Here is a 27,044-nt window from a genome sequence, read left to right on the forward strand (position 1 = left end):
ATTACGCTGATTAGCTTCGGTTGAGTGTTTCCCTGTTTTGTTATTTTTTTACCCTCCTTATAGTCCAAGAGGCAGAGCCAAAAAAAGTCTCTAAATTTCTTAAGCCTGTTTTTTTTCAGGTGATTACAATCATAATATACAATAAAATGCTGCGGTCAGTCAAGTGGATGTTAAAACATGTGCCTCCGGTGCGCCGCCAAACATGTCGTGATCACCGACATAATAAAATCAATTTCTTAAGGCTGAAACTTTATAAACATTGTTTTTTGGTATGTAAATCAAAATTATGATAGTCAGTCACGTCCAATCGGGACACAGCTGGTCAGTCAGCTTTAATGCGCGTAGATAGAAGTTCGGACTAATCATCAGAGGATGATTAATGTCAGTAGAATGCATCAAAAATTGTGAAATTCTGTTTGCAATGCTCTTCCTGGACTGCATGCTTTGACTGGATGTGATTCTAACCCAGCTTTTCACAAGAAAAGTAAAAAAAACCTCTGCAGATAACGAAGCAAAGCGAAGAATTTCAAAAAACATTCGCTGACCTTCGACTTGCAGATAGAAGCAACCAGAATAATATGTTCAATAAGGTTCAATAATTTGTTCGCCATTTATGCTGCTTGAAAAAAATAAAATCAATTGACGAGGCAAGATTCCTTTTATTTTCAAAGACGTCTAAATGTCTAAGAACCACAAACGATTAGTTTAAAATTAAAATAAGGAATGTAGATGGGTCGAGTATGCCACCATGCCAACCAGAATTTAATTTCTTATCCACTGACTGACGGGCGTTGTTCTACGGAATGACGGACTGACCATTTTATTTATTAATAATATGGTCAGTAGTAGTAAAAAAAAAAATTCTCGCTTAATGAACGAATTGCACCCTTATAAACGACGCTACGCACATTAAAGCTGCCTTACCAGATATTTGTAATGAAGCTCGCTCTTAAGAACTGCTGCATCAATTCTGATTGGCATGGTGGCATACTCGACCTATCTACATTCCCTATTTTAATTTTAAAATAATCGTTTGTGGTGTTGAGACATTTATACGTCTTTGAAAATAAAACGAATCTTGCCTCGTCATTTGATTTTATTTTTTTCAAGCCGTATAAATGGCAAACAAATTCTTGAACCTTATTGAACATATTATTCTGGTGGCTTTCATCTGCCGAGGTCAGCGAATGTTTATTGAAAATCTACGCTTTGCTTCATTATCTGCAGAGGTTTTTTTTACCTTTCTTGTAAAAAGCTGGGTTAAAATCACATCCAGTCAAAGCATGCAGTCCAGGAAGAGCATTGCAAACAGAATTTCCCAATTTTTGATGCATTCTACTGACATTAATCATCCTCTGATGATTAGTCCCAACTTCTATCTACGCGCATTAAAGCTGACTTACCAGCTGTGTCCCGACTGGACGTTGACTGACTATCATAATTTTGATTTACATACTGAAATACAAAAGTTTATAAAGTTTCAGCCTTAAGAAATTGATTTTATTATGTCGATTATCACGACATGTTTGACCGCGTACCTGAGGTACATGTTCTAACATCCACTAGACTGACCGCAGCATTTTATTGTATATTATGATTGTAATCACCTGAGAAAAAATCAGGCTTAAGAAATTCAGAGACTTTTTTTGGCTCTGCCTCTCCGTCTATTATTTTACCTACTTCATAAACAAAGCAGATGTCAATACTAAAAACAGTTCCGAATTTTATTCGGAGTATGAGGCAGAGTTTATCATCGTTTGGTGAAATTGGTCGTCAATAAACTAAGGAGGTACTCATACTTGAAGGTAACTTCGGAGAAAGTATTGTATCGAGTAGACAGGGTGAGTCTTTGACTCGTACAAATATTTCAACAGTAGATTCTTGAGGTCAAAACAAACACTACACATCTGTGAATCTTTCAAAAAGAATTTTCATTCAAAGTATCAAATTTTTCGAATATCACAGATATTTTTTATTTTCAACATCAAATTACTCGAGAAAGGTGCAATGATACGAGAAAATATGAAGAATACTTTTATTTTACAACACATTCAAATATTCATAAGATAGCGTCCAGTTCAGTTTCAAGAGTTGGTTTCTTTTTGTATGGTACGTAATGGTCATAATGAGAAAACTGGAAGACGTAGGTGATATCTTGTGTTTGAAAAAGATTAATCGAATAAATGAAAAACTATATTCCGAAATTCATTTCATTCGATAGAACCGTTGGTGAGATGAATTGAAAGTAACATTTTTTATGGTTTTTCAACAGCCTGTATCTTTTGAACCGAGCCGATTCGCATAAAATGGTAGAAGAAAAAATGTTTCTTTTGACCTCAAGAAACCACTGTTGAAATATTTGTACGAGTCTAAGACTCACCCTGTATATGCCTCTCAACGAACACTCGTCGAATGATTTCTTTATTCTAAGTAACTCGGAAACTGAAGAATTTAATGACTAAACTTGAAATACCTAAAGAAAGATTGAAATTCAACAGCAATTGTGAATTAAAAAAACGAAATTATGAATACATTGATTGCACGTTATTTCAATTATGGTAATTAGTAATTATTCGTCATTTTGAAGTAATCTTCCTCCTTGTCACTATTTTTATTCAAGAACAATGATAAAAATTCATTCATATAGTTCTCATTTTCATAAATAAATTTACTTTGATGAAAAAATTTTTCCTTCTTGTTGAATCATTGAAGACTTATTGAGCGTAGTTTTTTTGTTCATTTCCTAAATTGAAACTATATTTCGAAGGAATTAAGATAAGTTTTCCAAAAATAATAAGAATATTCACAAGAAGAGATTTTTTATCGGTTTGCATACATTTCTGTCGGGCATGATCCTACAAACATCCTTTTTGAATTTTTTTAGATTAATAGAAGAAAAATCTCGAATTCAGAGTTCCTGCATGGGTATCAAACAAAGAGCACAAGAACATAAGGTGTATTTTCGAATATTGGAAGTAGGTATATGTATGTATGCAAGACAGCAGATATTCACAGAAATCATCAATACTTCACAGATTGTTTGAACACATATGAAAAATTGCCTTCGAGGCTCATAAGAAATTGGAAGTCTCTGAATACGATGTTATCCAGACATACATATATCAACCTCGCAGGATCGAAGTTTTGGCCAGCAATAAATATCCACTAGAGAGGTGACCTACTGCAACTTAGTAGTGCAAATTGATGTCTGTAATATGTTAATTATGCGAGACAGCGAAGTACTCCATGCGGCCATTTCATTTTTAAGAAACGGGTGATATATTCTTTTATTATACGTTAATTTGAATAACCTATTGCATTCTGATGTTAATCATTTATTGCAACATCTTTTAATGACTTACACCAACCTATCCCATCGATTATATAAGAGATAAGGCCATTATGCACAAAAAATTGTCAACTAAGCTTTATTGTTCACACACAATAGCAGTTATTTCGTTGGATATGCTATTACAGTTTTTTATTGAGGAAATCAAACACTGAAGCATACTTTGAAGGTTTATGAGTTTCAATTCTAATTCTAATTATATGTTTCGCTGGCTAAAGTAGATAAATTTCATTTCAATGAATATTGATTAGCTTACTTTTAACATGAGATGTTGATTCATATATGTAAATATCATGATTTACATTAACTTGGAAAGAAATTTTCGAAGCGAGTAATTCTTAATTTCTGTTATTCACACTAAGTATGTATCATGTAAAAACGAGTAACTAGTGTTACTCCAAATTCGATACTCTTATGGGACAAGAGATTGTGAATGATAATAAGCAGCTGAATGTGTGTAGCACACCAATAGATGAATTATTTGTACGTTCGAGAGATCGTGAGGAAAGAAACCGAGAAGAACAAACACTCAAATTATGAATGAAATAAGCAATTGTTTGTTTTAGCACTTTCGTAGTCTGTAATTGAAAATAAATCAGCTTTCTCTCAGAATCCTTGATGAACATTGTAATTAACGATGTTCCTACTACCGCTTTAAGTTCATAGCTCACCTTGTATTAAGCAATGATGAAGAAGTATTGAATTCTGTCAGAAAACGATCAGATCTAAACGAAACATTGAAGTTGATTCAGGCTTCAGAAGATAAAGTGTAAATTTCGCTCTTTTTTCGTGGCTTTTCGATAATGCAGAACACATCTCATGGTATTTTTGTGTTTATTTCGAAGGGTTCTACCTTTTTACCTTTTTTATTAAAAGACTTACCATTTAACAACAAACTGTACCTGCATTTTCTAATGAAATGACATAAGACTAATACGGTGGTCAGAACCAAGACCTGAGAAGACCATTGTTTGATTTTTGTAAAAAATTTTGTTTTGTTTTTATTTTGCGATTAAAAGCCAGTTTCTTTCAATTCTGAACAAACAACAGGCATTATAATTGACCATTTTCACAGCTTACCTACGTTTCGTAATGTGAATTAAAGAAATCTTTACCGTTATTTTCTTTTGAAATTTCGGTTAATAACTAGATGAAACTTGGTACAAAATCCTTCTACAATCCACATGTTCAACTCGACTGCGATTAACTCAGATTGGGGATTGAAAATCGTAGAGTGAATCATAAAAAAACGTTATATTTCTGAACGTATTGAAACGCTGGATTCGCCAAACTCAAATAAGTCTTACCATAATAAATCCTCTGTAATTCGATATTTTCTCATAGTTTTAGTTTGGGTTAAATTAAAATTCTAACCATTTATTTACATGATTTTTGACTTCGAGGTTGACTTAATGGGAAGCCTTTTATTTGGAATCAAATGAACCTCGAAATCTGCTTGCTTTTTTACTACCTAAGCTATTGAGATTCGAAGTTATACTAACATCGAGCGCTATATGACAAAGATCCTTTTAGCTCTCAACTTCAATCAATTTTTTCGGAAGGACGAAAATTCAGTATTGAAACATGACGGAAATCATATTTGTAGTTGGGGAACCGACGATGCTAAATCGGCATTTACTCGAGCGTCGTGGAGGCCGAGTGGATTTTAAAGATAAGATGGTAGAAAGAAAAAAAAGGTTCTATGATGTATGCACTTTCAGCGGTGGGGAAAGTGTTTGCAGGTTCTCAAAGCAGTAAAAAAAAATCATCAGGTTTACATACTCGAGCGTTTCAGATTAAGACACTGAATATGCCCTACGTATCTCTGATAATGAATTCATGTTAATCTGACAGTTTGGGTGATGGGGCTGGCCGTACGGAAGAGTTGAAAATGCTGAAAAAAAGTTTTTTGGAGCGTGTCATTTTTTAGAGGATATGTTAATTGGACCCAAAGGAAGCTACTTTTCAAGGGACTGACAATTCGGACATGACGCAAGGTCACAGAGGTCTTTTGAAAATCGTTACTTGTACATACTAGAGCGTGTAAGGTTTTCATGCAGATGGTTAATCTCGGTGTTGCAGACGTGTTGACCCATTAATCTGACATTAATCTGACTAATCAGACGGGGTTTTCTAAACCTGACAGTTGGAAAATGATAACAAGGAATATTTTTTGAAATATCTCCCTTCCTGTACCTCTAATCGTTTCTGTAGATAATAATATTCTATACAACTTTTGGCTGAAGCAATTTTGCATACTCTTAACCGTTTTCGAGCTAGAGGGCGATAAGTGCGGGGAGCTAAGCCACACGTGCGAAAGGCCAAGGTCAATGTAGAAACCCAGTCTAATGAACATACATCGCCATATATCTCAAAAACATTCAAACGTGGAAAAAATAGCTTCGGACAAAATTTGTAGAAAATGTTATGCTCTACAACTTTTATAATGAATGCGGAAACAGTTTGAAGCTCAGGAGTGGAGATAATTCAAAAAAACTGATTTTTATTGTTTTGGCTTGCTGAAACTGTCAGACTATATTTTTTCCGATATTCTTGAATCAAGAATATCTGCTTAGAATTAAGAAAGAAAGCCACCGCGCACGAGAATTTACACGTGACTTCTTTTTTTTTGCAAGTTTGGCGCCCTCCCTCTCATTTTCAAGCTTAAATTGTCAGATTAAGAGAATATATACTTATCAACATATAATTAACCACATATATCTCAATCTGACACGCTCGAGTATGTACAATGATCGTTTTTTTTTACTAATCTGGCAGGTTGTCCTAGACAATTCCCCCTATATATAGAGGTCTAATTTTTGGTAGAGATACTCCACGGGGTCCTTATGTTAATCTAACACGCTCGAGTAAATCTAGAATTTCTCGCTTGGGCTCCCCAACTATTATTCCGAATTTACACACACATTGATTCAATGAAACCACACCGATGAATGGATTACACTGTGTATCAAGCCATAACAGGATGGTTAATCTCGGTGTTGCAGACGTGTTAACCCATCAATCTGACACTTATCAGACGGGGTTTTATTAACCTGACAGTTGGAGGATGATAACAAGGAATTTTTCTTGAAATATCTACCTTCCTGTACCTCTAATCGTTTCTGTATTCATTATGAAAGTTGTAGGTAATAAAATTCTATACAAATTTTGTCTGAAGCACTTTTACATACTCGTAAGCGTTTTCGAGTTAGAGGGTGATAAGGGCGAGGAGCTTAGCCACACATACGAAAGGCCAAGGTCAATGTAGAAACCCAGTCTAATGTACACTAATCGCCATGTATCTCAAAAACATTCAAACGTAGAAAAAATTGCTTCTGACGAAATTAGTAGAAAATGTTATGCTCTACAACTTTTATAATGAATGCGAAAACAAATTTAAGCACAATAGAGGAGATAATTCGAAAAAACTGATTTTTGTGACCTTTATGGCCAATACTTATTGTTTCGGCTTGCTGAAACTGTCAGATTATATTTTTTTCGTTATTCTTAGATCAAATTAAGAAAAAAGTCATGGTGCTCGAGAATGATGTACACAATTTTTTTTGCAAGCTTTTGCCTTTCCACACATTTTCGTCACGAATATATACTTTTGAACACGTAACTAACCTTATACATTTTAAGCTGACACTCTCGAGTATGTACAATCATCGTCCTAGACAATTTCCCCTATATACAGGTCTAATTTTTGAGAAATGTACTCTACAAGGTAACTCCCTTTATATTAATCTGACACGCTCAAGTAAATCCCGAATTTCGCTCTTGGGCTCCCCAACTATTACGAAAGTATTTAAATGGAACCATGGAATTCGAGCTAAGTATTGCACAATACTTGATGAAATATAATATGCTCTCTACTGCATGAGTTTAGCGATTAAGTTTATTTGCTTTTGAAGTCCAGTTGGCGCAATGGTATAATGTCCACAATAAGTGTGAAAGTTCCGAGTTTAAGGCTCCCATTTTATATTGCAATTGAATATTTCAATATCGATACAGATCTGCTGAAGGATATATCTGCTTCTTCTTGAAAAAACAAGACAATTATATCCCAGTATTTCATCACTCGGATTCCACCTGAAACGTGCCATCGCAAGAGGACGATAAAACAATTTTTCCTTCGCCCTTTAGAAATAACGAGCTGCTCTATTACCGACGTGGTGAGAACCAGAAGGAGATACCATCGAACAATCGCTCGTGAGGATCTACATCCACGTGACAGATCCGTTGCAACACAAACAAAACATTGAGACAGGTGTCATTCCTTCTTTCTTCGGTCTCACTTCGCAAAGGGTTGCTGCTACTGCAGATCAATGACCCAAGCCATCAACTCGGTCAGCAGATCTTTGATGATGAGCATTTCACTGAGCCATAATAGAAGATGATAATGATACATAATCCTGTGTCAATGTTTTACAACGCCGATACCTGGAGTCGCCGTCAGATGTAAATAACTTCTGAAAGAACAATAGAGATGTTCAACAACGCGCATAAGACATCGAAGGTTGTTTTGTTCTTGGTACGAGCAAGAGTGGATGATGTAAGAGTCTGATATGATTATTTATGTAGTAATTACGAAATGTTCCTACAACTTTGTCCAGGAAAGTTTACAGCCTGTTGAAGTCGGTTTACATGGTACAAAGTGCGGAATCCTTTTTTGCATCGTTTAGTGAATCTTTACATAATTAACAGTTTTTCCAAAAATCATCTTCATCATATGGAGACGAAGCTATTTATTCAATAAAATTTGCCTAGAAACAATTGTTCACCATCGACTCAACATGATTTGAAAAATTTGGTTGCTTCAGTTCTTCAGTTGAATCATCAAATCAAGATTCTTCCCCAACCAATGATAACTTTTTCCTAACATATTCGATTCAACCTGAATTACACATATGAAGCGGGCTCCAAAATTGAAAAAAGGTGCCGAACCTTCAAACCAAGCTGGAAATTTTTCATGTGCTTCTTACACGACTTTGAGGTCATGTCACGTGATTCTTCCTCGAGAACTAACTGAAATTGTGAACGAAATCTTAATAACGAATTGTGTTTTGGTTGCCTTGTATAGTTTTTGATTTGAAACTTGCAATAGAAGCAATATGTACCTATCTTGTTCATTCTATCATCTTGCATCTGTCACCTTCTTAGTCTACTTGATTGGAACATTGATAATTTTTAAAGTCGTACGAATTATCTACACGCGCACAGTGTGCACTTGATTACTCTAACGCCGGGTTACCGTAACTATTCAAATTTCACATTTTATGCGGGAGGTCAACAAGTCATTAGGACTTGTGACCCCCACGCCCACTTTATCCATTATAACTAGTATATAGACGTGTTATTTGGTTTCATCAGTTTTTGGAATCTAGTACACGCAACAAAAAGAGAGCCAAAGAAATTGTGTTAGGTATTTTTTTTTATTTTAGGGGTAAAATATTGGTTGTTATTGTTTACTCTATAATTTCTCTCTTAGTCATGTTAAAATTTAACGACCTGTAAATTGGAAATACTTTAAAATTGAAGTTAGAGGTCTCAATTTGAATAAACTATCATATTTAAATATTCATCTTCCTCAAGTCTCCTAAACGAAAAATTAAAAAAAAAACAATAAATAAAGACTTCTCAACATATACAAAACAAACATATCAATATGTAAATGAATCACAACAATATCGAAAAAGTACAGTACTGTGAAACTTTAAAAAACGTATTCATGCAAGAAATTAAAAATAACAAAAACATGAGCTTCAGAAACATCGATTGAATAAACAGAAAAATTAGAAAGAAAATTCACAATTACTCACTTTCAAATATCGATAAGAAAATTACTCCAATCTGATAATTTTGAGGGTGGCTTGCAACGTTTTTTTTTAATTTTCAACTAGTTCATTCATTTGTTCGTTATCTTCATGAATTCATCAATCTCTGTTATATTTCTCAATGAAGACAATTTTCTTCGTATGAATATCTTGAAAAAAATTTCGTTTGTTTGTTCGATTTCCATTTGCATGGAAAATCTGTAGGTTGATGATTATCATAAACTCACCAGACTAACATGTCCGATAAAGCAGTTAACTGCATCAACTCAAGTATTATACGTAAATTGGACAATTCAAAATTACATGTTGCACAATGAAAATAAGTAATATTTCCGATACACTGCTTCTTCGATCATACCTATTATGCATTATCAGTAGCTTTGTTTTATAATTAGTAGAATTTATTCAAGTTTATTTCTCGGAAAGTCTATAGCCAACTGCCAATTTATAGCAATAAAATTATTGTTTATCGAAAGGTCGGAATCAATCTGTTGATATTATGTTTACGGAAAAAGGTTAATCATAGTAACGAATACTGTGCAAATCTTCATTTTCTATACGTAATTATTTTTGGGGTATTGAGTTGAGAATATTCCTCATGCAAACGCTACACAGTGCCATAGTGCCAATACCAATATAGGCACTGCATATATTGTTATTTATCTATGGCATCGTTCGACTGAGTTATCAACGATAAAGGACTTGAAGATCTGAATTCAATACAAAATAGTAATGATACCTTCATTCATTTCCCCATATTCAAAAATTTTCAACTAGAAATATAAAACATAAAATGCGCGGAAAGAGAAGAAGACATTTCCTGAACTGTTTTTCTACGTTGTATACCCTAGTGGGTGGTCTTCATTTTTATGAAAAGATTCAGGGCATAAAATATATAAATAGTTTTCAAAATTCCCAGTTCCTTTAAAGTTATCCGAAAGGAGTAGACTTGAAAACTCTTCAGGAAGGAAGGGAAAGAAAGTCGGAATTAAACTAAATTCCGACTTCAAACTCGGAATTTTATTTAGTTCCGAACTTCTACAGGGTGTCCTACGACGACGTAGATCAGTTCCTTTTCTACAAAATTTCAAATTTATATAACACTAGATGTTCCCACATTTATGATGAATGGAGGATTATGTACACATGGTGTACATTATTATTTGAGTTTTCTTCTATGAGAGGTCCTAACAATGATATGACAACCTTTTACAGGGTGTTCCATAACGACATGAATCTTTTTTTAGGTAGGTATATTGGATATTTTATGAAAAAACTCCTTTCTCATATGTACTCGTGAGGCTATCTCAATGGACAAGAGATCAGTACACCCGGTGTGATATGATGTTTCCTCAGATTTCTTACATAAACAGGTAATTACAACGGTGAGAAAACCTCATTGAGGCTGCTCTATGACGAATTGGTTCATTTTCTAATATAATGGAGATATTCATTAGAGGATTCAGATTTCACTAAATAAACACATGGTTCTTTAATAAATATTGTATTGATGTATTTTATTGAAGAATTACTAGGTTGCCACACCCTCCCCCCATCCCAGTACTGATATAGTAACCATATAATAACATTGAGCTCCCAGGCCACAAAAAAAAACGGTTACGTCAATGTAAGAATTTTATGTATACAGAAGGTTCTTGGATATATCTTCTGCGTTTTTCTATGAGGAAGTCAAAACTACAGGGTGAGAACCATATAAGGCTCGTTTGAAATTACCTCTTCATGGAAAAAAACAGTATCCAAGAACCATGTGTACATGATATTCCTTATCGATTTCCATTATGTACCTACACATGTACCTATGTAGCTACCTACATATGGAAAATTAGTTTCTATAAAACATTCTTTATATCTTCTTTATATCGAATAAGATTTTCATAATACATATCTACATACATTACATACGATTTCATCATGCAAGGAGTGTTGAACACTATCAAAGAACATCCTATATATATAACATCATATTCATCATAAATGTTCGAACACACAATATGAATGAATTAAAACAGAAACACACATTGTATCTCGAAAGCAAAACCTCTCATCAATCCCTCTGTATATATGGAGAAATAATCTATGTCGTCGTAGAACACCCTGTACATCAAGCCTGTATCGGTTCCGAAGTACATAAATGAAATTCCCACTTCAAAGTCGGAAATTCTACGAAACATTTTTTTAAAATATTATGTGGTCCTTCTACGCTTTCGTAGAAAGCTACAATTTTCTTAACAAAATATAAAGTCGCACATTAGAAAGCATGATACTTGGGACCATTGACGTCACTCAAATTATCAAACCGCCCTAATTACTTCAATTCTTCCGCCTTTACAGCCTCATCACGATAAACCCATCGTAGAAGAAAAACCGAAAGGTACTAACCTATCCAACTGTAACTGTTTCAACCCGAAACACCTCTGGCGCTCACCTCTTCCTTAATTAGAGTCGTCTCCATGTATACAGTCGCTCCTAATGGAGATAGATAACACGTCAAGAAATTTTTCATCCTTACAAGGCACGAGGAGATGGATTAGGGCGAAACATAAGAATTTCTTCAGATTCTCTCTCGTAGACGTCTAGAAAAAGGCTGTAATCTCTCAAACGTGGGGTTGTTTCGGAGGAATCAAAAGATAATGAATTTGATATTGAAGGAATTTGAATACGGGCTTGTAATACTGTCATATGGAAAACGTAAAAAACTACCTAACTCGATAACCGATTAACCAAACACTGGATCTTATTAAGACTGAGTTGTCCATTTGTAGGTATAAAACAAAAAACAATCCGTCAAACCGAGGCAAGATCATGTTTGCTTGAAGTTAGCATCTTTTGATTGCGAATATTATATTAGGTATACCGGAAACAAACTACCTTACATACTTTACATACTTTCTTATTTCAAACGGCGCACCCAGTATATCTTTGCATCTTTAGATAGCAGATTTGATGACAATAACAACAGTATACCACACCTTGTGTAAGAACTCAATGGTTTATGAGTTATTGGGATTCTCATGAAGAATATGGTGAAAATGGAAAGTCACTCTTCTGTGGATATTTTTGCTGAGGAGGTTTTTCCAAAGAAATCTTCATAATTTTCAATGTTTTCATAATGTAATACCATAACACTGTTGACTGTATGGACCTAAATGTAAGTGCATGGAATTTTCATAAATAATGTTCTTCTCAGGAAGAACATCAACTTAGACAAATCAAATTCAGGTGAGTTTGGCTAATTAAACCCTATAACTAATAATTTTGACATTCCATGAATTGTATCTGATAAATTGTTTGTTAGTATTGTTGAAGATTCATTGAAAATTCATGAAATTTGAAGATGATTTTTCGGAACATCGAATTTCAGTTTTCTTCCATGGTTGACGGAAGTCACAAAATAATCAAGCAGTTTGAAATAGCTCCTTTTCCTTATTCCAGTGTTCCTTTGATAACTCTGAAAGCTTCCAATACAGATATAGGGCTCATTAAAGTAACCTCCCTATTTTTCTACGTAATGCCTATTGGGATAACAAAAAATATTGATTTATTGATTTTAATCTGAAAATCTTCAGTTTTGGTGATTTCAATGTGGCCAGCTTGACGATCTTCTATAAACACCCTGTATAATTTTGGTCTAAGCAGAAAACAGTGTTATAATACTCCATAATCGAAAAATTTTAAATGGTCAAAATATTTTTGGAAGCAAACTTCTCAGCAGAAATAGGTATTCCAAAAAGTGTGACTTGCATAAACAGTTGTTGTGCCATACCTACTGTTGAAATTGCCATCAAGTCAGCAGTGCCACTGCTTGTCATTTTTTGAGAGTTTTCAAAATATATAGATCTACTTTGTGAGGTTTGAAAAATATGTAAAAAAATAAGAAATGTAGATGGTTCTCGAGGAGTCTAGCAGGCAAATGGAGAGTTTCCATTTGAAAAAACCTAACCCATGCGTGTATTTTATTGCTCATTCATTGAATTGATGTGACCGATACTTGATAAAAATCCATAATTGAACTAAAAACAGAATTATATGATTTTCACACGTATCGTAGTTAAACAACTCATGTAAGTTGGAATTATATGATATGCCCATTGTCGAGCCTATTGCTTAAAAAAAACAAGTCGATAGCTTGGATAAAAAAATTGTTATGGACCATATACTCACCCCTAGGTCACCCTCTATCTTATTTTTACATTATTTCCAAATATGATATCCAACTTCTCGAAAAGCATGAGTAATCCTTCATGAAAATAAAAATTCCTTCTGGCCATTCTTCGAATGAGTAATACATGTGTAATATTCCTGTTTCAGGAAATCGTCTCTTAAAAATCTGGTCCGGTCATAGACCCCTTTCCTTTCGAATAAGAATCAATCATAGATGCATTAGCAATGCGAGTCGACTGCTGCTGATTAGCAAGATCGACTTGGGATTGAAAGATTTCTTCACGTATATTCTAGCTCGTTAAATCTCCGCTGTGAATAAGTTCATTCATGGCATTCAGCAATCTTTCAGAACATTTAGGTACCCTGCTTTATAAGGAAAAATATCAAGCATTTAGGCAAAAGGGACTTCTTGGTTGTTATCTTTTTATAATTACATTCTAAATCCTGGCAATTTTCCGGTTAAGTTCCGAAGGGCGAAAGTCATAGGAATTTTTGAACATGGAAACAATTTTTCTGATCCTAGTTTATTTCAAAATTTTAATAATTCTTTTCAGGATCGAAGCGACTCTAGAAGACGCTTTCCTAAATTGTCAAGGAGAAATAGAAATTGTTGTGATCAAGTTCTCAGTATCACCACTTTCTTCGAAGCAAGTTGAAATGATAAACTTAAAACAGGAACAGCATTTGTGGATTTCTCTGCAGCATATTACACAGTATGGAACGACCCATTTGTTTATTTCAAAAGTTTATTAATTCTTCTCAGGATTGAATCGACTCTAGAAGACCCCTTCCTAAATTGTCAAGGAGAAATAGAAATTGTTGTGATCAAGTTCCTAGTCTCACCACTTTCTTCGAAGCAAGTTAAAATGATAAAACAGTAACAGCATTTGTGGATTTCTCTGCAGCATATTACACAGTATGGAAGGATGGTTTGATTTTCAAACTGTATAGGTACACATCTGAAGTGTAGAATGATGGTTAGCTTACTAGAAAACATGTTGTCAGGTAAAAGGTTTCGGGTTTTTGTAAATGATAACATAGTAGTAATTTCAAAACTTTGAATATCGATCTTCCACAAGGGTCAGTTTCAGCACCTCTTCTTTTCAATTTATATCTATCTGCGTTGTATCTCTACTACTTCTTCTGAAAAATTTATGTACGCTGATGATATTACCTCGCATTCCGTCATTCTGATTTTAGATGTATAGAGAATAATCTAAGCATCTACAAATTTAGAAATTTTGAAGAATTACTTTTTCGAATGGCGTTTGCTTCCTTACCCACATAAAACCGTGGTTACGTTTTTTCATTCGAATAATCATCAAAAATATAAAAAATTGGGCGTACTTTTCGGTAATTCTTCTTTGGAACATAACTTCAATCTAAATTATCTAGGAGTTAGGCTGGATTCTTCGCTGAATTTCAAAGCCTATTTGAAAAATTTGTGTCTGAAGTTGAAAACTAGTAATAATATCCTGCATGAACTAGGTGGTATAAATACTTCATGAGGTGCTGAATGCTGATGCAACTACTTTGGTCTTCCGGCTGCTAATATTGTAGCCCCCGTTTGGGTTAAAAGTGCTCGTGTGCAAAAAAATGATGCACAGCTGAGTCTTTCTAGGAGAATTATAACTGGAACAATTAGATCTTCACCTATTCTATGATATCCAGCTCTCTCAAACATTGTATCGCCCCATATTCGTAGACAGATTGCAGTTAAGATATATTAGAATAAATTTCACTCCTTTCCCGACTCATTTCCAATTCTGCTCTATATTCTACAAAAAAAAGATTCCAAGACTAAAGTCGCGTAAACCCTTATCGTCCGACTCTCGAATATGTTAGGGACGAGGACATTTATCAGTCTGAATAGAATGCTTGCACTTTTTTCAACCAAGAATTAGTTAGTGATCCCTCGAAAAAAGATCAGAAATTCAGTTTAGTCACGTTCATTTCAGAAAACGTCAATTGTAATTCAGATCAGTCAGATTCATTTCAGAAATCGTCAATAGTATTTCAGAAAATATCAATTGTAATTTAGAAAGAAATCAATTGAATGAAGTATGCGTTAACAGATAATACTAACCACTGACGATGAAAATGATTCAGAATTTTCAGAAGAATGAAAGAATTGGATAAAAAATATGGTGACCATTTGAAATAAGAAAATTTAATTTTCGAAATGAATCTGCTTGATCTGAACGTTACAATTGACGATTTCTGAAATAAATGTGACTAAACTGATGAATTTTCAATTGACCATTTATAAAATTGAATTGACTAATCTGAATTACATTCGATCATTTGATGTTTTCTGAAAAAATAAATTTGACTAATTTGAAATACAAGTGATGTTTTCTGAATTTCAATTGATTCTTTCTGAATTACCACTATTAGAAATGGTGTAGCAGTGTTCTGGAAATATACCTACCTCAGGTATGTAGAACCTCCCATTAAAATAATGATGAACTGAACCTAAAAAAACGGAATAATGAAAACTTTCAAATGCAAGTGAGCTTCATAATCTCTCGTGATAGGAGTTAAATCCCCTGCAATCCAGATTTATATCGGCGCAAAACAAAGAGATGTGGGTGGCCTTAAAGGCAGTGATGTGAACGGAGCACTATTACAGAAGAATGTAGTTTATCTTCTTCCCGCCGTAGGAGAGAAATCAAAAGTTATTCGCTCCACAATAAATAATAACCCGACTTGAAGAATTCCCTGAATCAAAACAAGTCTAAATCAATCGTGATGAGAGCAGCATTCGGAAAACTTCCGGAAACGGTGCAGCTATCTGAAGAAGTCGATGAGTTATGGAGAAACGTTAAGGAATTTGGCAGCTATCCAGCTCAGATAAATAATTGGTAGATGGTGGATATAAAAAACAAGTGAAATGAATTTCGCTTTCATATTACGCAATTATATTTCGTCTATTTCCTCACGAAAGCGAAAGATATCAATCATGATTCTGCGCTTTGTGCACGATTTCAAATAAGCAGTTCAATGGATGTCAAGAATTTTTTTGGGTCCCTTTATGGAAAGGGCAGATCGAAAAAGAGAAGATTCACGTTCTTACCACACATTTTCAACCTGTGCATTAAAAAATGTGGTGTTGTCTCAGTCAAAAGAAACGAATATTTCTTTGAATGATCACGTATTTCCATGAATGGTACAAGGGCAAAGGGCATATCAGCGGCAAACTCAAATTTTTCTTTTAAATCAATACTCAGATTCTTTCGAATGAGATTCTCTACTGAGAAATGTGATTTTGTCCAAATCATGACAATGAAAATTAATAAACATTAAATTAACTCACTCAGGGCTAACTCTAATAGATAGTAGTAGCCCCCTCAACACTGAATGCAGTGATGGACTGGCCCAGTGGACCAGCGGGTCTAGGCCGATGCACTTTTTGCTCAGGCGCCTGTTTTTAACCATTAGTTCAAGGTACTTGATAATTATTTGAAAATTCAGATCCGAAATCTGGAACAGCACAAAGTATAGCGATAGTAGGTCATTTAAATATGGGGCAATGAATTTATTATAACCATAATTTTCAAAATATTGAAGAAATAATTGCATTTTGTATATTGGATATATTGGAAATTTCTGAAACTATATCCATAAAATGAAAATGAAAAATTCCTCTCTGTGTAGGGTAGATTCTAGATTTTGAAAGGAGTTGTGTTGCTCTGCGACCTTGAGGTCTATTATGCCCTCCCATAAGCTAAGTTGTCTAAAGCTCGCTGCCAGTTCCAGGCTTCTAACGCACTCCAGTATCTGGGATGGCTTCAAGGAAGTAACCTACTCCCTACTGTAGTTTCTCGTCCAAAGCATTTTTTGTGTTCGCTAGAAATGGAAAGGCATTCTGTCACCAAGTGATCTGGAGTTTCATCCTCCTCCTCACAGAATCCGTACTCGTAAGTTTCTACTAGACCCATTCTCATAAGGTGCTTTCTGAGGGGAAAATCCTCTTTTAGGAATCCAGTGAGGAGGTGTAGCATATTCTCGATAAGATCCTGATACTTCTTAGATATCGCAGTGTTTATGTTCCCAAGGAACTTTTTGGAGTGTTGCACTTCCCGGAGATTCCTCCAGAGTAGTTCCTCATTCGGTTTTTTCCTTCTCATGTAATTCTTCCTTATAGGTACATTTTCCTATTGCACAAAAAGGTTTCAGGACAATGAAAGTTTGTGCTCCTATCCTGGCAAGTGTATTGTCCTCTTCATTTCCTTCGATTCCTGGCTGACTGGAAAACCAGGCTGAACAGACCCTGTTATTCTTGTCGTATTTGATGTAGAGTAAGTAAGATCTACCACTAACGGGTCAATTGGAAATTTAATCAGAATTTCCAGACATTAAATATACAGAAAACATAACTTTTAAATACCGCAGATTCGGGTGACTTGGGACGATTGTTGAATTCAACTTGTCATATTTTCAAAACGGTGACCTATTTTTATCTGAAAAAGAGATTCGAATATGCCTAATTACTTAGACTATTGATTAGGATATATACCATGCTTCAGAATTTGGATATAAGTTTTGAAAAAAATTATATATACTTGTCCCAAGTCACCCATCGATTTGGGAGGCTTGTTACACAAGTTAAAATCTATTGATTTCACAACTCTCAAATGAAATAGGTTACTTGGGACGGTTTATAGTTTTGAAAAATTAGAATTTACGATTATATAGTTGAGATTAGGTAAGGAAATTAAATGATAAACCCCTAACAGCGAAAGTAAATATATTGCAACTCAAATGTGAAAAAAACTAAACAAAACAAGGGAACTTTGATTTCTTTCATTCTTTGGTGATTTCTTTGTGGAAATAACGTAAATAATAATATCCTGCGAAAAATCGGCATATTTCCTGCTGCCAATGCGCCGCTTGTAGGTATCTATTCGGCACTGTCCCAAGTCACCCTATGAAGCAACAAAATAAATGAATGAGAACCGTGTTGCCGTTTGATTTGCAAACAACCTTGTTTCATGACATATCTAATATCCCAATATCCCACGTATCCAGAAAAAAAAATTTCACATGCACAAAGTGAAACACATGTACAGGACACTAGAAAGTATAAAGTATAAGGGCCATAACGCGCTTTTACTCTCCTGAATTCGTTAATTTTTCCTGTCAATTCAAACGCTCTGGTCGCGGCAAACTCAACAGGAATTAATTGTTAAACTAACCGAAAAGACGCTACACAATCTTATAAGTTTGTCCTTTCACTAAAAAATGGTAAGAAACAAAGAAATCTGCAAGGGGGGTAATTGTAACAAGTTACAGGACTGTCCCAAGTCACCCGAATCTACCGGTATTTCAGGAGTGGCAACCAATTTCTTCTCGTATCACGAATATTGATAGCATAATTCAGTTTTTCCGAAAGTATAATATCTGTAAAATTCCATTTCATTTGATTGCCAGAAAGAAGGATTGAAAATTTTAAGTAGAGACGATGCGGGTTGAGTAAAAGCTACAAAAAAGGGGGTAATGAACATATCTTAAAATTCTTCACTTTAAGAAAGAGCTTTCACAATAAAAACAGTAACAGTCGAAATATCCAGGCATCGGGCGCATCTATGCACAAGCTTGTTTTTCCATAAAAACTTTATGTTCTCCTGAAGTACAGTTGCCTACATACTAGGCACATCCTGTTGAATTAATCAATTCTGTACGCCTTTTCCATGTATTACCTGCACCATAACTTTCGAACAAGCTGGTCACACAAATGTATAAGAAGTTATTTGGCATAAACAGTAATTCTCAAGTATTGTTCAAAGAATGGACGAAATAACAGATTTCTTCATAATCGTAGATGCTTATCATCCGGGATTATGCAGATAGAAGGTGATTGCAACATTTCAATTCTCCGCACACCCACATAACTGAACTCGCTTTTATTATAATCGAAAATCGTCAAATGGAATAGCTGAAGAATTCATTAAGACATTTACAAGCAGCTGAAATCTCATCACTGTCATCTAGGAGTGTCTTGATATTTAGGTGACCATGAGACGTTCACCTAAGAATTTTTTTCTCGATGTTCTCTGATTCGAGATGTGAAGTTTGAAGAGTAATTTGATAATTAGGGAAGAAGTCTAAATGGTTTCAAGGCATTCACATCCTTGACGCGAGATATTCAATCGCTGTATTAGAATTCTTCTGGATTTTGAATGAATATTTCAAATAATAAAGCGTATTATTATCCTATTGCTTGGAAAAGAGTTGAAGAAGTATTCAGAAGTGAACCTTGTTACTTTCATGTTTATGAGTGGGTACTTACTCCCAATAAGTGCCAAAAGTGGACTTCCATTATATTTTGATGAAAATGTTCCCCTTGACCTTCTGAGTTTTTAATTTTATTTAAATGAGCATGCAGCATTTTTTCTACTAAAAAGTGTTTACCCTCTAAAGGCCTTAAAAAATGTTATTTTTAGTTCTATTCCACAAACAATTTTATCGAATAAAATGAATTTCGGAATATAGTTTTTTATTTATTTGATAAAACTTTTTCGAACACAAAATATCACACACTTTTTCCAGTTTTCTCATAACCATAAAAATACCAAAAATTCAAAGAACCCATCTCTTGAAACTAAGTTGGACGTTTTTCAAAATAAAAATATTCTTCACATCTTCGAGTAATTTGATGTTCAAAAATATAAAATATATGTAGGGGTCAAAGACTAACTCTATATAAGAAAATGCATCAGCACCAGACATACACTTTCTAGACGAAATTTCAACCACTTTGAATCTTCTACAAAACAGTTTATTGTGTTTATCACATAACAAACAAAAACAAACTTTTTAGGACCACGTGTATTCGCATTTATTTTGGATAATGAAAGAATCGAAAAATCATAAAATTCTAGGACGAAGATAAAAGTTTTTTTGAGGAGTTGTATTATTTTGTTCTATTTTCAAAATTGCATACTTTTTTTTGTACTATTCCAACTTAATTTTTTTCATCTCTCTTTTACTAAAATTCCCTCAGGGCAGGATCAGCTAGTTCAAAATAAATATAAGTGATATTGGCTAATAAATGAGACTTCAATTATCGTATAATTAATTATGCCTACAAATTTGTAGGTACCTACTTCATATACCTAGGAAGTGATTCACTAATCAAGCACTAGCTTGTTTTTGAAATTTTTCACACATGTGGATACCTACAATAGGGACTGATGGCAAATTCCAACAGTCAATGATGTCAATTGAGAATTTCACAATTCAGAATCCAAATTGACACTGTTGAATGATTACTATCATAAAACGAATTTTACGGCAGCGGTTACCCATCGCTCGTAAAAAGCTTGATTTGTCATGGCATTCAAATTTGACTTGGAATATAATGAAGTGAAACCAGCCTTTCATAGCATACCTATGCCCAAAAATTGTCGTTTTATAAAGTTGTAAAAATCATGTTTCGATTATGAGTTTTGAATAACTGAAACCTACACGATGATTGTGATAAAGAATGGATATGATTATATCTGCATATCGATGGAAAAAGCGACATAAAGAGAGGAGGTATTGCATATGAGGTTACTGGGTACAATTCTTCGGAATGAATTCCATTTATGTGAAAGTTTAAAAAATAAACAGGTTGTGAATAATTCATTCAAATTAAGTGGGAAATGAAAGAATAATATGGAAGTAATATGGTCGATAAATACGATAATTAAACTAAATAAACTGAGTATCATGATTTCCACTAGTAATAGTTTTTTACCACTACTTCGGACTTTTCGAGAACTGGCATATGGCTTCAGTGCATTTTATAGAACCGGCTGCATCAAATCCGCCACTGAAAACTGCCATTCCAATGATGGCAGATCAAAGTGCTTAATTTTATGTTCAGACTTGTTTCCAGTAATCTGATCGGTTTCATTTGCCACTGTTGTATTTTATTATCGGTCCAAGCAGTAAATTACCATCCTTTGATCCTTCATGTAGACGTTTAATCAATATTTATGGCGATAAATTTTATCGTTCATTTATTTCGGGGAAAGCATAATCCGCATCTATAATAAAATGCTATTCGCAACTTATCTGCGTCATCTTGTTCTGAGCAAAATGAATTCAATCGGTTCAAATGAGCCCATAATTATTTCTCGAAACAACAATAAAATTAGGGATGTGCATGACGATGCTTCAGGCGGAGTTGCAAATTCTAGTATGGAGTGAACATTACATATACAAGCTGTCCCATACTTGAGGTATGTATAAAGAAAACTAGTAAATAACCTAGATTATTTTTTGTCTTCCGCCTAACATATTTTTGTAATTCAGTCTTCTTTCGATCATACATGAAATATGTCATATATAACAATATTCTTCTATCGGTATTATGACTCCAAAATTCATTGTCGATATTTAACTAGAATACTAGAAAGCTATTACTATTATTAAAGGAAAACACATATTTTCAACGAACTATTCTCAGTTATTTTCAATCCACATATACCTACACCAAGTTATACGTGAAAGAATGCTTCACAATGACTTTGGACAAATCCAATTCAGCAATCTATCTAAACGGTAAACATCTGACATATTTGAAGCAAAAGCGTCGGCGAATTTGTGAAAAAACATCATCATCTACATCTTTCTGGATGTAATATCTGTGTATATCCAACTCAAATAATTAATCTAACTAAAATTTAAATTGTTAATAAACTTTTTCTTATTTCCATATCAGTGGGGTTACTTGAATGTGCCCCTATCGCTATTTTTTCTAGGAAAATTAAATATCGTAAAACACGAAGCTTTTCAAAGCTTCAGACTAAAATATAATTGGACCCCTGTTAAGGGAAAGTTATAGCTCAAAAATATCCATTCAAAAACGTCATTCACTAGTTCTTAATTTACGCTTTCAAATCTGTACGAAAAGCCATAAATTTTTTTTTAATTGATGTTAAAGGACGTCTTGATGTCACCCCGTCTCTTTTTTTTCGAGTTAGTTGGTTTTTCATGAGTAGAAAAAGTTTGACTTTATTGTCTATAAGATTTGTTTTCACAATTATTTTTCGAAGGTTTTTCAACATTCTTCGATAAAAATAGCGGCGGGGTGAAATCGGCAATTGAATTTTTCATATATTGCAAAATGTTTATATATGATATATGCCAAAATTACGCTGAAATTCAGGAATAACTGAAAATTATTCAATATCCCTAATATTTTGCTTGGTAATTTCTACTTTTCAACTGTATCAGTTCGTAATTCAGGCTATTGCTCAAATATGTGCCACATTTCCGTATTTGTGGTAGCAACCAATGTCGATCGTCTTGATCCCCTTAAGCTAGCAGAACCACTTTTGAATTTTGGATTTTTTTTGGGGCCATGATTTTGGACTAATTTTAGGCAATTTTATAACCCCAATTAAAAAGTTTTTGCTCCCCAATTTTTTGAGAAATTAGGGGTTCTGCCAGCTTAACGTTAAGCTAGCAGAACACATTTAGCATAAATCTGACTCCAATAATTTGGGAGCAAAAAATTACTCACTACGGCAATAGATTAGCCTAAAATTAGCCTTAAAGTATGGTGTGATCCGATTCTGGATAAATATTGTATAAGGGTTTGGTTCTGCTAGCTTCACCATTAAACTATAGCTATAAATTCTGAAAGTATGATGTGATCAAATTCAGGATAGATATTGTATTAGTAGTTTGGTTCTGCTAGCTTAACGGTAAAGCTAGCAGAACTCCTTTAAAGAAAACACATTCAAGGGAAATCCGCAGTAGATTCAAATGAGAGCCTAAAATGGACCCAAAATTATGATATTGTCAGATTTCTGCAAAATGTTCTTGTGGGTTCTGCGAACTTAATGTTAAGCTACCAGAACCCCTAAAATTTCTCCAAAAATTGGAAAGCAAAAAATTTTTAATTGGCGTAATAAATGCCCCTTAAATTATGGCCACAAAAAAAAATACAAAATTCAAAAGTGGTTCTGATAGCTTAACTGGGTTAAGCTGTTTGTTTGTAACAGCCGAGAATTCTCTGGAGAATTATCTACCAAATTTTGGTAAGAAAACGGCAGAGATTATTTTGTACGAAACTGAACAGTGAAATCTACCGAAAGTGCGTATGTAACGGTAAAGAATTCACGGAGCATGAATTCTCGAGTAAATTTTCTAGAGAATTCTCGGCCGTTTCAAACGGGCTTTAGTTTATACAAAAAAAAAAATTGGTGTGCTCGTACGGCAATGAACGATTTTGACATTATACAGAAAAAGTAATGGACAAAATAAATATATTCTGTATTCTCTATTTTTATTTTGAATTACACATCATTTATTGCAAAATTCAGTATTTTGTCACTCACCCCCTTCGAAGAGTAGAGGCTGAATTTGCGTTTCTTTAACTTTTGTGGTAGGAAGATATTAAGCCTTTTGTTGATAAGGGTCATTGATGGAATCTTTTTATCAATCTGTTTTATATTTTGGAATAAATGGTACTATTGAATTCGACTTTTTTATGTATTTTGCAAGAGCGACTGAAGTATTTTCGAAATCATGCCTTTTTCGTAGGGTAGTAGGTAACTGATGGAAGAAGAAAGAACGTATGTACATATCTTCATTCCAGATAATCAATCATTTATGAAAAAGGCGTGTTTTCGATAATACTTCAGTCGCTCTTGCAAAATACATAAAAAAGTCGAATTCAATAAGACCAACCATTTAACCCAAAATATAAAACAAAAAAGATTGCATCAATGACCCTTATCAACAAAAAAATTATTGATGTTTATATGTCATTGAGCTCAGAATATATAAAATGAGAAAAAATTCGAATTCAAATTTAATGATTTCATCCCTATAATGGAAAATGACCAAATTATTCTCAGTAATATAACAAAAATTCTAGCCATTTCCGGCACAATAATCTAGGGTGCATGAAACAACTTCTGAATCATAATTGAACAGTTTCGAAATTTAAAATAAAAATCGACTTGATCGATCATTTTACAGAATAATAACTAGACCAAATTTTCTCGAAAGACTCTTATTTTAATGTTTTTGTGCATCTGCGTATTTAGTCCTTAGGTACCGTTCTAATGCTAGGAAGTATCAGTCTCAAGCAATGTTTATAAATTAACATGGATGTGTGAACTGAAAAATATCTCAATTTGTTAAAATAACAATAACCTCTGTATTCATAGTTGATTTTTCGGGATTATCCAGCGTAATTTTTTAGTTATTAACAAGCATGTCGCTCTAGAATTTTTTTTATTTAAGGTTTCACTTCATAGCAGGAATTAGACGTGAACTTGTGATTATGAGGCAAAAAAATAAGTATTGCGTTGTTAAAGACTCCTTTATATCTAACAATGCAAAGAATAGAATCAAAATGGAAAAGAAAACTTGGACTGTTTACCTCTTCATTATCTTTTCATGGACTTCCAATCGAATGATGGTATTGCACTCTCTGCTAGACTGCTAGAGAGTGTTGACTTCAATTAATTTATCTAGGAGCAATTCCTATTCGAAGTGTACGAAGCTCAGAATTTGATTTGAAGGAATAATTCGAATTACGAAATAATTATACTTACCTATACAAATTTTATGCTAAAAATACATTTCGAAAATATAGTTGAAGACTGTCGGTGTTATGTGAAGAATGATCGACATATTTTTCGATATTTATTAGACCTTGTTCTCTTTTTGAACTCCCAGAAAGATAAGACATCGAACTCTCTTCTCATAATCAATAATGAATTGGGGGAATTCCCTAATGATCAAAGTGCAGGAAAAAGATAATGAGACTATTATGCGATGCATGTTCTGCATGTCTAAAAAACAAGGTGAAAATCACGAAAAACCTTATATCGAATATGTATTATTTTTCACGAAAATACATATTTTCTTTGCGCATTGAACAGTGCTTTTTCTTTATTTACCTCTTTTATTTTTAAACAAAAATATTTTTTTTATTGAAATCCATTCAAACTCCACTTTTTTAATGGCCTTGGGCGTTTGCCCCCTATCAGCATCCCCGCTGTTCAATTGATCACTGAGCTTTTGTGAAACGCGCCACAGATATGATTCTGAAATATATCAGGAGATCTGGCAAAATGAAAAAATTATAAAAAGATGTAGGTACCTACGAACAGTTTTCATATATTTCATTTTTGATTAAGAATTAATTTTTTTTGGGTAAGTAAATCCGGGTTGATTATCAATTAGATTGATTAAAAATATTACACATGCCTTTCAGATATCAACAACTCAAATAACAGAAATTTAATTTTTTTTATCAATTCGAATGAAAAAAAATTTTAAAAATATTTTCAATAAAATTCTGAATGTCATAACAAAAACTAATTGGACAAACTCACCTCGCACTCGAACTTATATCCATAAATAAACAACCTATTAGTTGTGTAACGAAAAACACAAAAAAATATCTTCTTGATAAAAAAAAATCGGCACGAAATAGTAGCGCGCTCCTTATTATACTCGCGATAGCGTATCGAGCTTCAAGCTTTCGCGTCTGTCATGAGACTGAAACGGGTTCGTAAGCGTGCTTCAGTCCGCGCTACCTCGATGAAAATCATTAACGACTGTCGCAAGTCGCAAAGTCCCGACCGATGAATTCGAAATATTGCGGGTATGCAACGTGCTTTTTGACTATCCAGTTGGATCCACGATTTCATTCATGCATTGCCTGCTCGCGAATATCCATGAGGACTACGCGATCGTATTTCACCTTTGTTTGGAAGTCCTGTGCAGGCCTGGGCTAAGGTACAGCGGCATTTTTTTTTAAATTATCACTTATGCTGAGCATACCCATGAGAATAGCAGGAGAGCAAGGGGCAAATTGAGGGGCAAAATGAGTTCGATAGTTTCGGAGTGATAGGCAGATGAAATGCTGCTCGAAACGAAATAGCAGCAAACGAAGTGGGACACCTAAAAAGTTGCCCAAGTTTGACAAGCTATAACTTAGTATAACGACATTATATACGAGGATGTATTGATATCTAGTAAGCCTAGACCAGTTCCATGGATGAAAAAAATTTTGCGTTACCATAGCAACGAACAATAACTCATTAGAAGTGTAAGTGTGAAGATTGAGGTCAAAAAGGTAAACCAGAGTTACGCAATAAATTAAAAGAAAGAAGATGTCCACCGAAATTGTGAAAATCGAAAAATTGGAGTATCGAGCTATCATCAAGTACCTGTATTTAAAAGGGTTAAGAGGTAAGCAGATTTACGAAGATATACAATACCCTTGGTGATCAATGCAATTCGTATGCGACCGTGAAATATTGGACTGCAAGCTTCAAAAGAGGTAAATTTTCCATTGAAGATGATGACCGATCGGGAAGGCCAGTTTCTGTGTCAGTCCGCTAAAATATCGATGCAGTTCATGACATGATTTTATCAGACCGTCGAATTGGGCTAAAACGGAAATCCAAAGCACTGAATATTTCATACGAACGCGTTCATCATATAGTTCACGTCAATTTGGACATAAGAAAAATTGCTGCAAAATGGATCCCCAAATGTTTGAATGTTTACCAAAAGCGTGCAAGGGTAGAAGCATCGCGTTCGATCTGTGCGATGTAGACTTCTTAAACCGAATTGTAACTATGTGTGAGACTTGGGTACATTTCTACGATCCAGAAACAAAGCAACAATCGATAGAATGGCGACACTCTGTT

The 27,044-nt window shown here is 34.1% G+C and overlaps 1 protein-coding gene across 1 annotated transcript in view; it reads right to left on the minus strand.

The window, feature by feature from the left end:
- The window catches only part of LOC123309974, an 86,637-nt gene extending 60,685 nt beyond the window's left edge, over positions 1-25,952 (minus strand). Inside the window, exon 1 of the mRNA XM_044893295.1 lies at positions 25,719-25,952. The gene's annotated coding sequence lies outside the window, so the exon portion shown is untranslated. The remainder of the gene's footprint in view (positions 1-25,718) is intronic.
- Between the last annotated feature and the right edge of the window lie 1,092 nt (positions 25,953-27,044).

The sequence above is a fragment of the Coccinella septempunctata genome, chromosome 3, assembly GCF_907165205.1.
Source record: "Coccinella septempunctata chromosome 3, icCocSept1.1, whole genome shotgun sequence".
NCBI lineage: Eukaryota > Metazoa > Arthropoda > Insecta > Coleoptera > Coccinellidae > Coccinella > Coccinella septempunctata.